This window comes from Pan paniscus, chromosome 6 (assembly GCF_029289425.2).
Source record: "Pan paniscus chromosome 6, NHGRI_mPanPan1-v2.0_pri, whole genome shotgun sequence".
NCBI lineage: Eukaryota > Metazoa > Chordata > Mammalia > Primates > Hominidae > Pan > Pan paniscus.
The window spans coordinates 53,472,572-53,489,455 of NC_073255.2; the positions used below are offsets into that span (position 1 = coordinate 53,472,572).

At 38.4% G+C, this 16,884-nt stretch overlaps 1 protein-coding gene across 2 annotated transcripts in view; it reads left to right on the forward strand.

Annotated features, from left to right (window-relative positions):
• ABCA13 (ATP binding cassette subfamily A member 13) overlaps positions 1–16,884 on the forward strand; it is a 513,749-nt gene that overhangs the window by 425,790 nt on the left and 71,075 nt on the right. The window lies entirely within an intron of this gene.

A 16,884-nucleotide genomic window follows, 5' to 3' on the forward strand; every position in this document is an offset into this window, starting at 1 on the left:
ATAATCAGTAGTCTGCTGCATCTCTTTTTTTTATTTATCATAACACTTTTTTTTTTTTGAGACAGAGTCTTGCTCAGTCGCCCAGGCTGGAGTGCAGTGGCACGATCTTGGCTCACTGCAAGCTCTGCCTCCTGGGTTCACACCATTCTCCTGCCTCAGCCTCCTGGGTAGCTGGGACTACAGGCGCCTGCCAAGCCTGGCTGATTTTTTGTATTTTAGTAGAGGTGGGGTTTCACCGTGTTAGCCAGGATGGTCTCGATCTCCTGACCTTGTGATCCGCCTGCCTGGGCCTCCCAAAGTGCTGGAATTACAGGCGTGAGCCACCGTGCCCGGCCTATGGCAACACTTTTAAAGTCTATCCATTGCATTTTATGTCAATAGCTTGCTCCTTTTCATTCCAAAAGGTATCCCATTTTATAGCTATACCGCTTTTATTTATCCATTCACCAGTTGATGAGCATTTGGGTTGTTTCCAGTGTTTTGCTATTATGAATAACATGTTATGAACAGTCATATAAATGTCTTTGTATGTATAGACATGTTTTAATTTTTTTAGATTTTTCTGAGTCAAGTTGCTAGATTGAATAGTAAGTTGTATTTGACACTTTAAGAAACTGCAGAGTTATTTCCCAAATTGGCCGTATCAGTATATGTTCCCAGCAACAATGATGAGTCTTCTTTATTCCACACCCTTGTCACTACTGTCTGTCTTTTTTCATTATAGGCATCCTAGTGAAGTGGGGTTTTAATTCACATTTTCCTAAGGACTAACGCTGTTAGAATCTTTTCATGTGCCTATTGGTTATTTGTATTAATTCTTTAGTGAAATATCTATTCCAATATCTCCTCCATCCTCCATTTTTTAAAAATGGCTTTATACTTTAGAATAGTTTTAGGTTCACTGAAAAATTGAGAGGAAGGTACAGAGATTTTTTTAATCCCTCCTTGCCTTCACACATGCATATCCTTCCCTATTATCAGCATACATTACCAGAGTGATACATTTATTAAAATTGATGAGCCTACATTGACAGCACATTACCACCCCAATCCAATTTACATAGGGTTCTCTCTTGATGTTGGATATTTTATGGGTTTGGACAAATATCTAATAAGAATCCACCATTATAGTATCAGATAGAATTGTTTCTCTGCCCTAAAAATTTTCTGTGTTCCACCTATTCATCTCTCCCTCCCGCCTAACCCCTGGTAACCACTCATCTTTTTACTGTCTCCATAGTTTTACCTTTTCCACAATGCCATATAGTTGGAATCATATAGTATGTAGTCTTTTCAGGTTGACTTTTTTCATTTAGTTTCTCCCATGTCTTCTCATGGCTTGATAGCTCATTTCATTTCAGTCCTGAGTCATATTCCACTATCTGGATGTACTACAGCTTATTTATCCACTCATCTGCTGAACCACATCTGGTTGCTTCCAAGTTTTGACAATTTTGAATAAAGCTGCTTAAGGATCCGTGTGCAGTTTTTTGTGTGAACATATTTTCAACTCCTTTGGGTAAATACCAAGGAATGTGATTGCTGGATCGGATGGTAAGAGTATGTCAATTTTTGTAAGGATCCTTTATGTTTAAATTGTTTTTTATCTATTATTTTTGAATTGTAATAGTTCTTTTTATGTAGCAGATATTCCTATATTCTGAATAGAAGTCCCTTGCTGGATAAATGATTTACAAATATGTATTTCCAGTCTATGGCTGTCTTTCCATTTTATTAATAATGTCTTTGGAAGTGTAAACATTTTAAATTTTGATTACATTCAGTTTATCAATTTATTTTTATATGGTTTGTGCTTTTGGTGTCTCATCTAAGAACTGTTTGTTCAAATGAAGTCCTAAAGATTTTCTTCTATCTTTTTTTCTAAAAATTTTAGAATTTTGGCTCTTATATTTAAGTCTTTGATCTATTTCAAGCTAAGTTTCGTGTATAGTATGAGAAAAGGATATAAATTCACTTTTATGCATGTTAATATCCAATTATTTCAGCACTCTTCCTTGAAAAGATTATCTTTTATCCCGCTGAATTGTCATAGCACCTTTATTATATTATTTATTGTATGATTTATTTTTGGACTCTCAATTATTATCCATTGATATGTATGCTTATTTTCTCACCCAATAATATCATGTTGATTATGGTTGTTTTCTATTAAGTTTTGAAAACAGTAAGTGTTATTCCTTCAGCTTTTTCCTTCTATTATAAAATTTTTCATTCTCTTGAAATATTTTTCAATTTCTCTTGTGATTACTTCTTTGACCCTTAGTTTATTTAGAAGTGTCATTCAATTTTCAGATACTGGGAGATTTTTAAGAGATTTTTTTTTTCTGTTATTCATCTCTGATTTAATTCTGTTGTCATTAGATAAAATAAGTTGTATGATTTCCATCCTTTTAAATTTGTTATGACTTTTTAATGGCCTACCAGAGGGGTTACAGTTTTTTTTTTTATAAAACACCATATTTTAATTGTTTTTTATCTATTATTTTTGAATTGTAATAGTTCTTTTTATGTAGCAGATATTCCTATATTCTAAATAGAAGTCCCTTGCTGGATAAATGATTTGCAAATATGTATTTCCAGTCTATGGCTGTCTTTCCATTTTATTAATAATGTCTTTGGAAGTGCAAATATTTTAAATTTTGATTACATTCAGTTTATCAATTTAGAACTAGAAATACCATTTGACCAAGCAATCCCATTACTGAGTATTTGGTTTTGCAAGTTATATGGTGTGTACTGCAGTATCCAACTCCACTGTGTAGTGTGAAAGCTTCCACCAGTATTAGGTAAATGCATAATTGTGGTTGTATTCCAATAAAATTTTATTTGTTCCTCTCCCCCTATCCCCCACAAAATGGTGGCAGGCTGGATTTAGCCAAGGGCTGCAGTTTTTTACTCCAGGCTTAACATACGGTCTATCCTAGAGAACTGTCTATGCAAAGGAATATGTATTCTGTAGTAGTTGGATGGAATATTATATATACAGCAAGTTAGTTTGACAGTGTTGTTTAAGTATTCTGTATTCTTGTGAATTTTTTCCTGGGTATTCTATCAATTACTGAAAATAAGATATTGAAATCTTCAAGTATAATTGTTACATTTTTCTTTTCCTTCTTTAGATTCTGTCAGTTTTTGCTTCATATATTTGGAGTCTAGTCATATATTTGGAGTGTAGTCATATATTTGGAGTGTAGTCATATAGTCTAGTCATATATTTGGAGTGTAGTTAGGTGAATATGCATTCTTAATTGCTATCATACTAATATTTTGACTTTCTTATCATTATGAAATGTCTATTTTTTACTCTAACAGTATGTTTTATCTTAAATTCTATTTTGTTTCTTAAAATAGCCATTGCCTCTGTCTTTTGGATCATGTTTGTGTGGTATATCTTTTCATATTCTTTTACTTTCAAATAATTTGTGTCTTTGAATAGGAGTGTTTCCTATAGATTGTGTATAGTTGGATATTGTTTTTTTTTTCCCAATCTGACAATGTCTGCCTTTTGTGGGAGGTATTTAAACTGTCCCACATTTAATGTAATTATTGATATGGCTGAAGTAACATTGACTGTTTTGCTATTTTTTACATAATGTCTCCTGTGTTTCTTGTATCTGTTTCTACTTGGCAGCCTTATATATTAAATGAATAATTTGAAGTATACTGTATTTAATGTTTTATCTTTTTTTTAGTTATGTTCTTACTGGCTAGTCTAAGGATGATAGTATACATCTTGATGCTAACTTAATTCTAGAAAAGTGTTGTAATCTTGCCCTAATATGGCTCTATTTCCTCCCTTTTTCTTTGTGCTATTATTACCATATATATTACATTTTATATGCTGTAAATCCAATAAAGCATATTTTAAGTTTCACTTTATACACTTTTAAATCTTTTAAAGAAGATAAGAAAATATATCAAAAAGAGATATCCACAGTCTTAAATAGTAATCCATACAATTGTCATTTCTGATGCATATCTGTCCATATGAAAAATGTGAGAAAATTTTGGCCATTATTTACTCAAATACTTTTTCTGGTCCTGTCTATCTTTCCTTTTCTTTTGGTCTTCCATTATGTGTATGTTGAAACTCTGATCTTATCGCACAAGTCTGAGTTCTTGCGCATTTTTTTTAGTCTTGTTTTTCTCTATTTTTGGATTGGATAATCTTTATTGATCTATGTGTTCACTGACTCCTCTGCCATTTTGAATCTGGTGTTGACCCCTCTAGTGAATTTTTCATTAATTTCTTGTAATCTTTAACTGATTTTTTTAATAATTTTTATCCCCTTCTTCAGAATCCCCACTTACTAATATTGTTGTCAGACTTTTCTTTAATTCTTTTTATTTTTTATTATTATACTTAAAGTTATGGGGTACGTGTGCAGAACGTGCAGGTTTGTTACATAGGTATACATGTGCCATGGTGGTTTGCAGCACCCATCAACCTGTCATCTACATTAGGTATTTCTCCTAACGCTATCCATCACCCAGCCTCCCACCCCCACAACAGGCCCCAGTGTGTGATGCTCCCATCCCTGTGTCCATGTGTCCTCATTGTTCAACTCCCACTTATGAGTGAGAACATGTGGTGTTTGGTTTTCTGATTTGTGTTACTTTGCTGAGAATGATGATTTCCAGCTTCATCCACGTCCCTGCAAAGGACATGAACTCATTCTTTTTTATGGCTGCATAATATTCCATGATGTATATGTACCACATTTTCTTTATCCAGTCTATCATTGATGGGCATTTGGGTTGGTTCCAAGTCTTTGCTATTGTGAACAGTTCCTCAGTAAACATATGTGTGCATGTGTCTTCATAGTAGAATGATCTATAATCCTTTGGGTATATACCCAGTAATGGGATTGCTGGGTCAAATGGTATTTCTAGTTCTAGATCCTTGAGGAATCGCCACACTGTCTTCCACAATTGGTGAACTAATTTACACTCCCACCCACAGTGCAAAAGTGTTCCTATTTCTCCACATCCTCTCCAGCATCTGTTGTTTTCTGACTTTTTAATGATCACCATTCTAACTGGCCTGAGATGGTATCTCATTGTGGATTTGATCTGCGTTTCTCTAATGACCAGTGATGATGAGCTTTTTTTCATATGTTTGTTGGCTGCATAAATGTTTTCTTTTGAGAAGTGTCTGTTCATATCCTTCACCCACTTTTTGATGGGGTTGTTTGTTTTTTTCTTGTAAATTTGTTTAAGTTCTTTGTAGATTCTGGATATTAGCCCTTTGTCAGATAGAAAGATTGCAAAAATTTTCTCCCATTCTGTAGGTTGCCTGTTCACTCTGATGGTAGTTTCGTTTGCTGTGCAGAAGCTCTTTAGTTTAATTAGATACCATTTGTCAATTTTGGATTTTGTTGCCATTGCTTTTGGTGTTTTAGTCATAAAGTCTTTGCCCATGCCTATGTCGTGAATGGTATTGCCTAGGTTTTCTTCTAGGGTTTTTATGGTTTTAGGTCTTACATTTAAGTCTTTAATCTATCTTGAGTTAATTTTTGTATAAGGTGTAAGGAAGGGATCCAGTTTCAGCTTTCTGCATATAGCTACCCAGTTTTCCCGACACCATTTATTAAATAGGGAATTCTTTCCCCATTGCTTGTTTTTGCCAGTTTTGTCAAAGATCAGATGGTTGTAGATGTGTGGTGTTATTTCTGAGACCTCTGTTCTGTTCCCTTGGTCTATATATCTGTATTGGTACCAGTACCATGCTGTTTCTGTTACCGTAGCTTTGTAGTATAGTTTGAAGTCAGGTAGCGTGATGCCCCCAGCTTTGTTCTTTTTGCTTAGGATTGTCTTGGTTATGCGGGCTCTTTTTTGGTTCCATATGAAATTTAAAGTGGTTTTTTTTTTCCAATTCTGTGAAGAAAGTCAGTGGTAGCTTGATGGGGATAGCATTGAATCTATAAATTATTTTGGACAGTATGGCCATTTTCATTATATTGATTCTTCCTATCCATGAGCATGGAATGTTTTTTTCACTTGATTGTGTCCTGTTTTATTACCTTAAGCAGTGGTTTGTAGTTGTCCTTGAAGAGGTACTTCACATTCCTTGTAAGTTGTATTCCTATGTATTTTATTCTCTTTGTAGCAATTGTGAATGGGAGTTCATTCATGATTTGACTCTCTGTTTGTCTGTTACTGGTATATAGGAATGCTTGTAATTTTTGCACATTGATTTTTTTATCCTGAGACTTTGCTTGAGTTGCCTCTCAGCTTTAGGAGATTTAGGGTTGAGATGATGGGGTTTGCTAAATATATAGTCATGTCAACTGCAAGCAGAGGCAATTTGACTTCCTCTTTTCCTAATTGAATACGCTTTATTTCTTTCTCTTGCCTGATAGCCCTGGCCAGAACTTCCAACACTATGTTGAATAGTAGTGGTGAGAGAGGGCATCCTCATCTTGTGCTGGTTTTCAAAGAGAATGCTTCTAGTTTTTGCACATTCAAATATGATAGTGCCTGTGGGTTTTTCATAAATAATCTTATTATTTTGCAGTATGTTCCATCAATACGTAGTTTATTGAGAGTTTTTAGCATGAAGGGCTGTTGAATTTTGTCGAAGGCCTTTTCTGCATCTATTGAGATAATCATGTGGTTTTCGTCGTTGATTCTGTTTATGTGATGGATTATGTTTATTGATTTGTATATTTTGAACCAGCCTTGCATCCCAGGGATGAAGCTGACTTGATTGTGGTGGATAAGCTTTTTAATGTGCTGCTGGATTCAGTTTGTCAGTATTTTATTGAGGATTTTCGCATCGATGTTTATCAGGGATATTGGCCTAAAATTTTCTTTTTTTGTTCTGTTTCTGCCAGGTTTTGGTATCGGGATGATGCTGGCCTCATAAAATGAGTTACAGAGGATTCCCTCTTTTTCTATTGATTGGAATAGTCGCAGAAGGAATGGTACCAGCTCCTCTTTGTACTTCTAGTAGAATTTGGCTGTGAATTCGTCTGGTCCTGGACTTTTTTTGGTTGGTAGGCTATTAATTACTGCCTCAATTTCAGAATTTGTTATTGGTCTATTCAGGGATTTGACTTCTTTCTGGTTTAGTCTTTGGAGGGTGTATATTATTTCAGTAATTTATCCATTTATTCTAGATTTTCTAGTTTAGTTGCATAGAGGTGTTTATAGTATTCTCTGATGGTAGTTTGTATTTCTGTGGGATCAGTGGTGATATCCCCTTTATCATTTTTTATTGCATCTATTTGATTCTTCTCTCTTTTCTTCTTTATTAATCTGGCTAGCAGTCTATTTTGTTGATCTTTTCAAAAAGCAGCTCCTGGATTCATTGATTTTTTGAATGATTTGTTGTGTCTCTATCTCCTTCAGTTCTGCTGTGATCTTAGTTATTTCTTGTCTTCTGCTCGCTTTTGAATTTGTTTGCTCTTGCTTCTCTAGCTCTTTCAATTGTGATGTTAGGGTGTCAATTTTAGATCTTTCCAGCTTTCTCTTGTGGGCATTTAGTGCTATAAATTTCCCTCTACACACTGCTTTAAATGTGTCCCAGAGATTCTGGTACACTGTGCCTTTGTTCTCATTGGTTTCAAAGAACATCTTTATTTCTGCCTTCATTTCGTTATTTGCCCAGTAATCATTCAGGAGCAGGTTGTTCAGTTTCCATGTAGTTGTGCAGTTTTGAGTGAGTTTCTTAATCCTGAGTTCTAATTTGATTGCACTGTGGTCTGAGAGACTGTTATGATTTCCGTTCTTTTGCAGTTGCTGAGGAGTGTTTTACTTCCAATTATGTGGTCAATTTTAGAATAAGCGTGATGTGGTACTGAGAAGAATGTATATTCTGTTGATTTGGGATGGTGAGTTCTGTAGAAGTCTGTTAGGTCTGCTTGGTCCAGAGCTGAGTTCAAGTCCTGGATATCCTTGTTAATTTTCTGTGTCAGTGATCTGTCTAATATTGACAGTAGGGTGTTAAAGTCTACTACTATTATTGTGTGGGAGTATAAATCTCTTTGTAGGTCTCTAAGAATTTGCTTTATGAATCTGGGTGCTCCTGTGTTGGGTGAATAAATATTTAGGATACTTAGCTCTTCTTGTTGCATTGATCCCTTTACCATTATGTAATGGCCTTCTTTGTCTCTTTTGATCTTTGTTGGTTTAAAGTCTGTTTTATCAGAGACTGGGATTGCAATCCCTGCTTTCTTTTGCTTTCCATTTGCTTGGTAAATATTCCTCCATCCCTTTATTTTGAGCCTATGTGTGTCTTTGTACATGAGATGGGTCTCCTGAATAAAGCACGCCCATGGGTCTTGACTCTTTATCTAATTTGCCAGTCTATGTCTTTTAAATGGGGCACGTAGCACTTTTACATTTAAGGTTAATATTGTTATGTGTGAATTTGATCCTGTCATTATGATGCTAGCTGGTTATTTTGCCTGTTAGTTGATGCAGTTTCTTCATAGCATCGATGGTCTTTACAATTTGGTATGTTTTTGCAGTGGCTGATACCAGTTGTTCCTTTACATGTTCAGTGCTTCCTTCAGGAGCTCTTGTAAGGCAGGCCTGGTGGTGACAAAATCTCTCAGCATTTGCTTGTCTGTAAAGGATTTTATTTCTCCTTCGCTTATGAAGCTGAGTTTGGCTGGATATGAAATTCTAGGTTGAAAATTCTGTACATTAAGAATGCTGAATATTGTCCCCCATTCTCCTCTGGCTTGTAGGGTTTCTGCAGAGAGATCCACTGTTAGTCTGATGGGCTTCCCTTTGTGGGTAACCCGACTTTTCTCTCTGGCTGCTCTTAACATTTCTTCCTTCATTTCCACCTTGGTGAATCTGATGATTATGTGTCTTGGGGTTGCTCTTCTCAAGGAGTATCTTTGTGGTGTTCTCTGTATTTCCTGTATTGGAATGTTGACCTTCCTTCCTAGGTTTGTGAAGTTCTCCTGGATAATATCCTGAAGAGTGTTTTCCAACTTGGTTCCATTCTCCCCATCACTTTCAGGTACACCAATCAAATGTAGATTTGGTCTTTTCACATAGTCCCATATTTCTTGGAAGCTTTCTTCATTTCTTTTCACTCTTTTTCTCTAATCATGTCTTCTTGCTTTATTTCATTGAATTGATCTTCAGTCTCTGATATCCTTTCTTCCACTTGATCAATTCAGCTAGTGATACTTGTGCATGCTTCACGAAGTTCTCTTGCTGTGTTTTTCAGCTCCATCAGGTCATTTATATTCTTTACACTGATTATTTTAGTTAGCAATTCATCTAACCTTTTTTCAAGGTTCTTAGCTTCCTTGCATTGGGTTATAACATGCTCCTTTAGCTCGGAGGAATTTGTGATTACCCACCTTCTGAAGCCTACTTCTGTCCATTCGTCAAACTTATTCTCCATCCAGTTTTGTTCCCTTGATGGCGAGGAGTTGTGATCCTTTGGAGGAGAAGAGGTGTTCTGGTTTTTGGAATTTTCAGCCTTTTTGCTCTGGTTTCACCCCATCTTCATGGATTTATCTACCTTTGGTCTTTGATGTTGGTGACCTTCAGATGTGGTCTCTGAGTGGACGTCCTCTTTGTTGATGTTGATACTATTCTTTTCTGTTTGTTAGTTTTTCTTCTAACAGTCAGGCCCCTCTGCTGCAGGTCTGCTGGAGTTTGCTGGAGATGCGCTCCAGACCCTGTTTGTCTGGGTGTCAGTGGTGGAGGCTGCAGAACAGCAAAGATTGCTGCCTGTTCTTTCCTCTGGAAGCTTCATCCCAGAGGGTCACCTACCAAATACCAGCCAGAGCTTTCCTGTATGAGGTGTCTGTCAGCCCCTACCGGGAGGTATCTCCCAGTCAGGATACACAGGGGTCAGGGACCCACTTGAGGAGGCAGTCTGTCCCTTATCAGAGCTCGAACACTGTGCTGGGAGAACCGCTGCTGTCTTCAGAGCTGTCAGACAGGGACGTTTAAGTCTGCTGAAGCTGCACCCCCAACCACCCCTTCCCCCAGGTGCTCTGTCTCAGGGAGATGGGGGTTTTATCTATAAGTCCCTGACTGGGGCTGCTGCCGTTTTTCCAGAGATGCCCTGCCAAGAGAGGAGGAATCTAGAGAGACACTTAGCCTTGCTGAGCTGCGGTGGGCTCCACCCAGTTCGAACTTCCTGAGGGCTTTGTTTACACTTTGAGGGTAAAACCACCTACTGAAGCCTCAGCAATGACGGATGCCCCTCTCCCAACCAAGCTTGAGCATCCCAGGTCCACCTCAGACTGCTGTGCTAGCAGCGAGAATTTCAAGCCCGTGGATCTTAGTTTGCTGGGCTCTGTGGGGGTGGGACCTGCTGAGCCAGGTGCCAGGCACTGGAGGAAATCTCTTGGCCTGCTGGTTTCAAAGACCACAGGAAAAGCGCAGTATCTGGGCCGGAGTGCACGTTCCTACCAGTACAGTCTCTCACAGCTTCCTTTGGCTAGGAAAGGGAAATCCCCTGACCCCTTGCACTTCCAAGGTTGAGGCAATGCCCCACCCTGCTTCAGCTCTCCCTCCATGGGCTGCACCCACTGTCCAACCAGTCTCAATGAGATGAACCGGATACCTCAGTTGGAAATGCAGAAATCACCCACCTTCTGCGTCGATCTCTCTGGGAGCTGCAGACTGGAGCTCTTCCTATTCGGCCATCTTGCCAGCTCTCTCTTTAATTCTTTAAACTTGGTTTTTGTTAGTTCTTTGATGATGTTTATAATAGCTGCATTTAAATTTTTTCTTCTAAATCTAGCATCTGAGAACACTTAGAAACAATTTCTTTTGACTGCTTTTTCCTCCCCAGTTATGGGGAGAAACTTTCTTGTTTCTTTGCATGCCTTAAAAATTTATATTGAAAACTGGACATTTTAGATAATTGTAGCAGGTCTGGATTCTGATTCTCCCTCCCCTGTGGTGGTTATTGTTGCCAATTTTTAAAAAGTTTGTTTATTTTGTGTTTGTGTCTTACTTACTTGCCTGAGATAAATCTATGAAAACTCTTTCTCCTTTAGTGAGTAGCTACCTACTCCTAATTTTTTTATTTTTTATTTTTATTTTTGGACCGTCTCATTCTGTTGCCCAGGCTGGAGTACAGCAATGCAATCTCGGCTCACTGCAACGTCTGCCTTGTGGGTTCAAGTGATTCTCCTGCCTTAGCCTCCCAAGTAGCTGGGATTACAGGCGCCTGCCACCATGCCCAGCTAAATTTTGTATTTTTAGTAGAGACAGGGTTTCACCATGTTGGTCAGGCTGGTCTTGAACTCCTGACCTCAGGTGATCCACCCACCTCGGCTTCCCAAAGTACTGGGATTACAGGCATAAGCCACCATGCCCAGCCAGGTTGTTTTTTAAAATTTGTTCTCATTTTTTAAGACCGGCTCATAGGAGTCACTCTGTTTATGCATAGGCTAGTTGCTAGTGAGTGACTGGGCACAAGTTGTGCTCAACCACCTGAGGCCAACAAGGCTTTTTTCTTTGCAAATGTATCTGTGTGTGGATAGTGAAGAAATTCAAAGTTCAGGCTATTTTCATGTTAGCCTAACTTTACTGGATCCTTTTGTGTCTCTCCTATGTGCATGTGGACAACCTCTGGGTTCACAAAGAACATGTGGCTGGCCTGGGCCCTCTCCAATCTCAGCTGCACATACATGCAGCCGCAGCTATATGCATGCTACATCCACATAATTCCAGTCTAGTAGAGGCCAGATACTGGAGGAATTGGCTTTTTCTGTTTGTTTGGCTCCCAAATAATCAGGTATATCAACAGTGTCACTGGACCTGGGCATTACCCAATGGTCCAAATTGTTTGCACCCTCTTCAGCTGGGGCAGAGAAGCTGCTGATCCTCATGGTCTGCCCTTCCTGCCAGTAGTTGCATGTTTTCGAAACTAGGGAGAGTGGGGAGCAGCCTGTGGCTGGAATGCCACTGATTATCAGTCTTCTTATCCTAAGTTTAGCAATTTGTCAGCTAAAAGTGCTTCTTAGATTGTGGTATGCTTTTTGTTCAATTTTCAGAATTTTGAAATGGCTATTTTTGTTAATTTTGTCCAGATTCATCATTGCTTTTTGAGAAAACAATTTACCAGTTTCTTCATTTGACCCTAGTTGGAAGTCCTACCCTGGGATTTTTTGTTGTTATTGTTGTTTTTCTTGTATTTTACTTCAGAAAATAAAATTTTACATTGAAATGAATTAAATTTGATAAACCTTCTACTTTATCATAATGCATACATGTGTTTGCTTAAAACGATCATTTTGCTTTGCCAGTTCTAGAAACTCTCTACATTCTTGTATTTATTTTGCTGGAGTTTGTTTGCTGGCCTGAGAACATGAGCCTTCATGTTCATGCAGAGGTTCTAAGATTGGATGAACTGGTGTCACGATAAAAATTTCATTTATTTCTCATATAATTATTATAGATTGTTCTCAGAAAGACTGCATATCATTGCAATTTCTCTTTTATATCCGCCTATTCATTTGGTTTCACATTAAATATATATATATTCATTCCATAAATCTGTCCATATCCATGCAGTACAAAGATCAAAATTACTCACTGTTGATGAAGAGTGGGGAAGCTTATGATTTATTCTGTGATTCTAAAATGGCAGCCTTTGCTGAAAAAAAAGTCTCGTATTGGACATTTTCCCCTTAACTTTGAGTTTATTTATCATTGCCTCTTCTGGTTCCTTACCCCAGGGAATCTTGGTAAAGCATGGAGCAGGAAACTGAGGATAAGAACCTTGCATACTACTTTTCTTGCTAAGGGAGTTGAAATCAGTATAATCAAGAATGACCAACACTACTTTTTTCTCACACATCCAACATCATGAATTCCAATATAACTCCTGAAATCTCTGCATTGCCTAGCCATATTTCTGTACTAATTAGATTATCCAGCCATACAGGAAATTTTGTGTTTATTTTTTGAAGCTAGCACATCTTATGTGGCCAGAGAAGGAGAAAGAGAGTCAAAGGGAAGGTGCTACACATTTGTTAACAACCAGATCTCATGAGAACTCACTCACTATCACAAGAATAGCAACAGGGAAACCTGCCCCATGATCAAATCATCTCCAGCCAGGCCCTTCCACCAACATTGGGGATTACAATTTGACATGATTTTTGGGCAGGGCCACAAATCTAAATCATATTATTTCATAACTGGCCTCTCCCATATCTCATGTTTTTCTCACACTACAAAACACAATCATCCCTTCTCAAAATTCCCCCATGTCTTAACTCATTTCAGCATGAACTCAAAAGTCCACAGTCCAGAGTTTCATCTGAGAAAAGGCAAGGCCCTTCTGCATGAGCCTGTAAAATAAAAAAACAAATTAGTTACTTCCAAGATACAATGAGAGTACAGACATTGGGCAAATACACCTGAACAAAAAGGAAGAAATCAGCTAAAAGAAAGAGGCTACAGGCCCTGAGCAAGTCCAAAACCCAGCAGAGTAGTCATTAAATTTTAAAGCTCCAAAATAATCTCCTTTGATTCCATATCCCACATTCAGGCCACACTGAAGCAAGGGGTAGATTGCAAGGCCTTGAGCAGCTCCACCCCTGTGGTTCTGCAGGGCTCAGCTCCCAAGGCTGCTTTCAAGGGCTGGCATTGAGTGCCTGTGGCTTTTCCAGGAGCGCAGTGCAAACTGTCAGTGGATGTACCATTCTGCGGTTTGGAGGGTGGTAGCCCTCTTCTCACGGTTCTACTAGGCAGTGCCCCAGTGGGGACTCTGTGTGGGTGCTCAAATCCCACATTTCTCTTCTACACTGCCCTAGTAGAGGTTTTCCACGAGAGCCACGTCCATGCAGCAGACTTCTGTTTGGACATCCAGGTGTTTCCATATATCCTCTGAAATCTAGGTGGAGGCTCCTAAGCCTCAACTCTTGCCCTCTGTGCATCCGCAGGCTTACTGCCATGTGGAAGCCACCAAGGCTTACTGCTTGCACTCTCTGGACCAGTAGCCTGGGATTTATCTGGGACAATTTAACCATGGCTGGAGCTGGAGCAGCTGCAACACAGTGAGCAGTGTCCTGAGGTTATGCAGGGCAGTGGGGCCCTGGGCCCAGCCCACAAAATCATTCTTCCCTCCTAGGCTTCCAGGCCTATGATGCGAGGGGGGCTGCCTAGAAGGTCTCTGAAATGCTTTTGAGGCATTTTTCCCATTGTCTTGGCTATTAACATTCAGCTCTTCTTTACTTACGCAAATTTCTTCAGCCATTCCTCCTCAGAAAATGTGTTTTTCTTTTCTACCATGATGTCAGGCTGCAAATTTTCCAAACTTCTATGCTCTGTTTCCCTTTTAAATAAAAATTTTAATTTCAGATCATGTCTTCACTCATGCATAACAAAACTGAACTATGCTCCAGTTTCCAATAAGTTTCTCATCTCTATCTGAGATCTCCTCACCCTTGACTTATTGTCTGTATCACTATCAGCATTTTGGTCACAGCAATTTAACAAGCCTCTAGGAAGTTCCAAACTCCCTTATTTTCCCATCTTCTCCTGAGCCCTCCAAACTGTTCCAACCTCTGCCCATTATCCAGTTCCAAAGCTGCTTTCACATTTTCAGGTATCTTTATTGCAATGCCCCTCTGTCTGTACCAATTTTCTGTATTAGTTTCTTTTCACACTGCCATAGAGAAAAGAAGTTTAACAAGCTCACAGTTCCACAGGCTGTACAGGAAGCATGGCTAGGGAGGTTTCAGGAAACTTACAATCATGGCAGAAGGCAAAGGGGCAGTGGGCACGTCTTACATGGCCAGAGCAGGAGGAGGAGAGTGAAAGAGGAAGTGCTACACACTTTTAAACAAACAGATCTCACAAGAACTCACTATCATGAGAACAGCAAGGGGGAAATCGGTCACCATGATCCAGTTACCTCCCACCAGGCCCCTCCTCCAACACAGGTGATCACAATTTGATATGAGATTTTGGTGGGGACACAAACACAAACCATATTAGACCTCCACTTGTCTGAACTATGTTTAAGAAACTAATATATAAGTGACTTAACATTCTACCTCTTTAATTAGAGTACCTACAGTGCACCCATAAGATGATTACTTTTAAATTGAAATTAATTAAAGAAATATGTGTTTGTACAGGAAAATATATAAAGCATATTTGGAAAACTTATGACATGTATCTCTTGGACTTCACGCTAAGCAACTATAACAAAGAAACCTCAACTTACAGTGGCCCAGACAAGACACATTTTTTCCTCTCGCTAAATTCATGTCAGTGGGCTGTGCATCATCAGGCCAACCAAGGCCTTAGGTTCTTTCCACCATGCCACCATCACCATCATCATGGTTGATGTTGACTCATCAGCACCGTATCTACATCCTAGCTCAAGGGAAGTGGAGAAAAACAAAATCCAGGTCAAGTGGCTTGCTGTATTTCAACATGACCCAGAAATTGTACATTCCATTGAGCTGAGTTTGTTGCATGTCCACATTGAGGTGCATGGAAGGCTGAGAAATATCTTGATCTGAATGCCCATTAACCCACCTAGGAGACTGCTTTATGACTGTTCTCCAATAATATAAATAACACATGCTTCCTGTAGAGTATTTGGTTATGCAAAATGGTAAAATAAGTAAAGAAAATCCATCATTAATTTCATTTTTGAGATATTGACAGTCATACTTTTTTGTGTGTTTTTCTTCCTACGTAGTTTTTTAACATACCTGTGCAATTCTCTGAATACACATTGTCATTTTACCATTGCTATACTATGAACTTTTCTCCATGTGATTATTGATTAATTGACTTTAGTGAACCTCATTTTAATAGCTAACACATGGATGAACTCTTACTTAAATGAGTGATATATTCTCCTACTGTGAAACATTTACCTGTTTCCAGATGCTTACTATTATAAATAAGTTGTTACATGCATTTATATTTTCAGTGTTTTCTAGGGTAAGTTCTTAGGAAAGTAATTACTGCCAAATTGGTGTTCAAAAAGTTATGCCAATTTTTACTCCCACCAGTAATATATGAGATGACATATTGAGAATTACTGAGAAAATGGCCTTAACTTTCTGGGTATTTTTTTTTTTTATTTGAGAACTCATTGTTTTTGAAGTGACGATTGGAAATAAAAACCCCTCGTTTTTCTCTACAATACACAAAAGTACACATGAACACTTTTCCAGCAAGAAAATAGTTTTAAAATCAATTTGATTTAATGGTTTATATTTTATAATTTGTTGGTATGTTTGTTACCCACGAGCAGTTCTTTGAATGGTATCTACATGTTATTTACCCTTTTTTCTCTATTTTTATTATTTTGTTTTAAACTAACATATATGAGTTCTTTATAGTAAGTATATCAACCTCTACCCAGCAGGTCTATTGGAATTCTTTTCTTTCTTTTTTTTTGAGATGGAGTCTCACTCTTCTCACCCAGGCTGGAGTGCAGTGGCAAAATCTCGGCTCACTGCAACCTCCGCCTCCAGGGTTCAAGCGGTTCTCCTGCCTCAGCCTCTTGAGTAGCTGGGATTACAGGTGCCCCCCACCACAGCTGGCTAAATTTTTGTACTTTTAGAAGAGACAGGGTTTCATCATGTTGGCCAGGCTGGTCTCGAACTCCTGACCTCAGGTGATCCACCCACCTCGGCCTCCCAAAGTGCTGGGATTACAGGCATGAGCCACCACGCCTGGCTGGAATTTTTTAATGCTAGTTTGCTGTGTTAAGACACAATGACTACAAACCCCTTAATAGCTTCTTCCATTGCTTTTCTGCTTAGAAAATATCTTCCCATATTCAAATCATTATGTATGTAACATAGTAACATCTTGTTCCTTGTAATTCTTTAGTGTATTACTGAATTGCAATTATTTTAGTTATATAGAAAATATTTATGTTTTCTGGAGCAA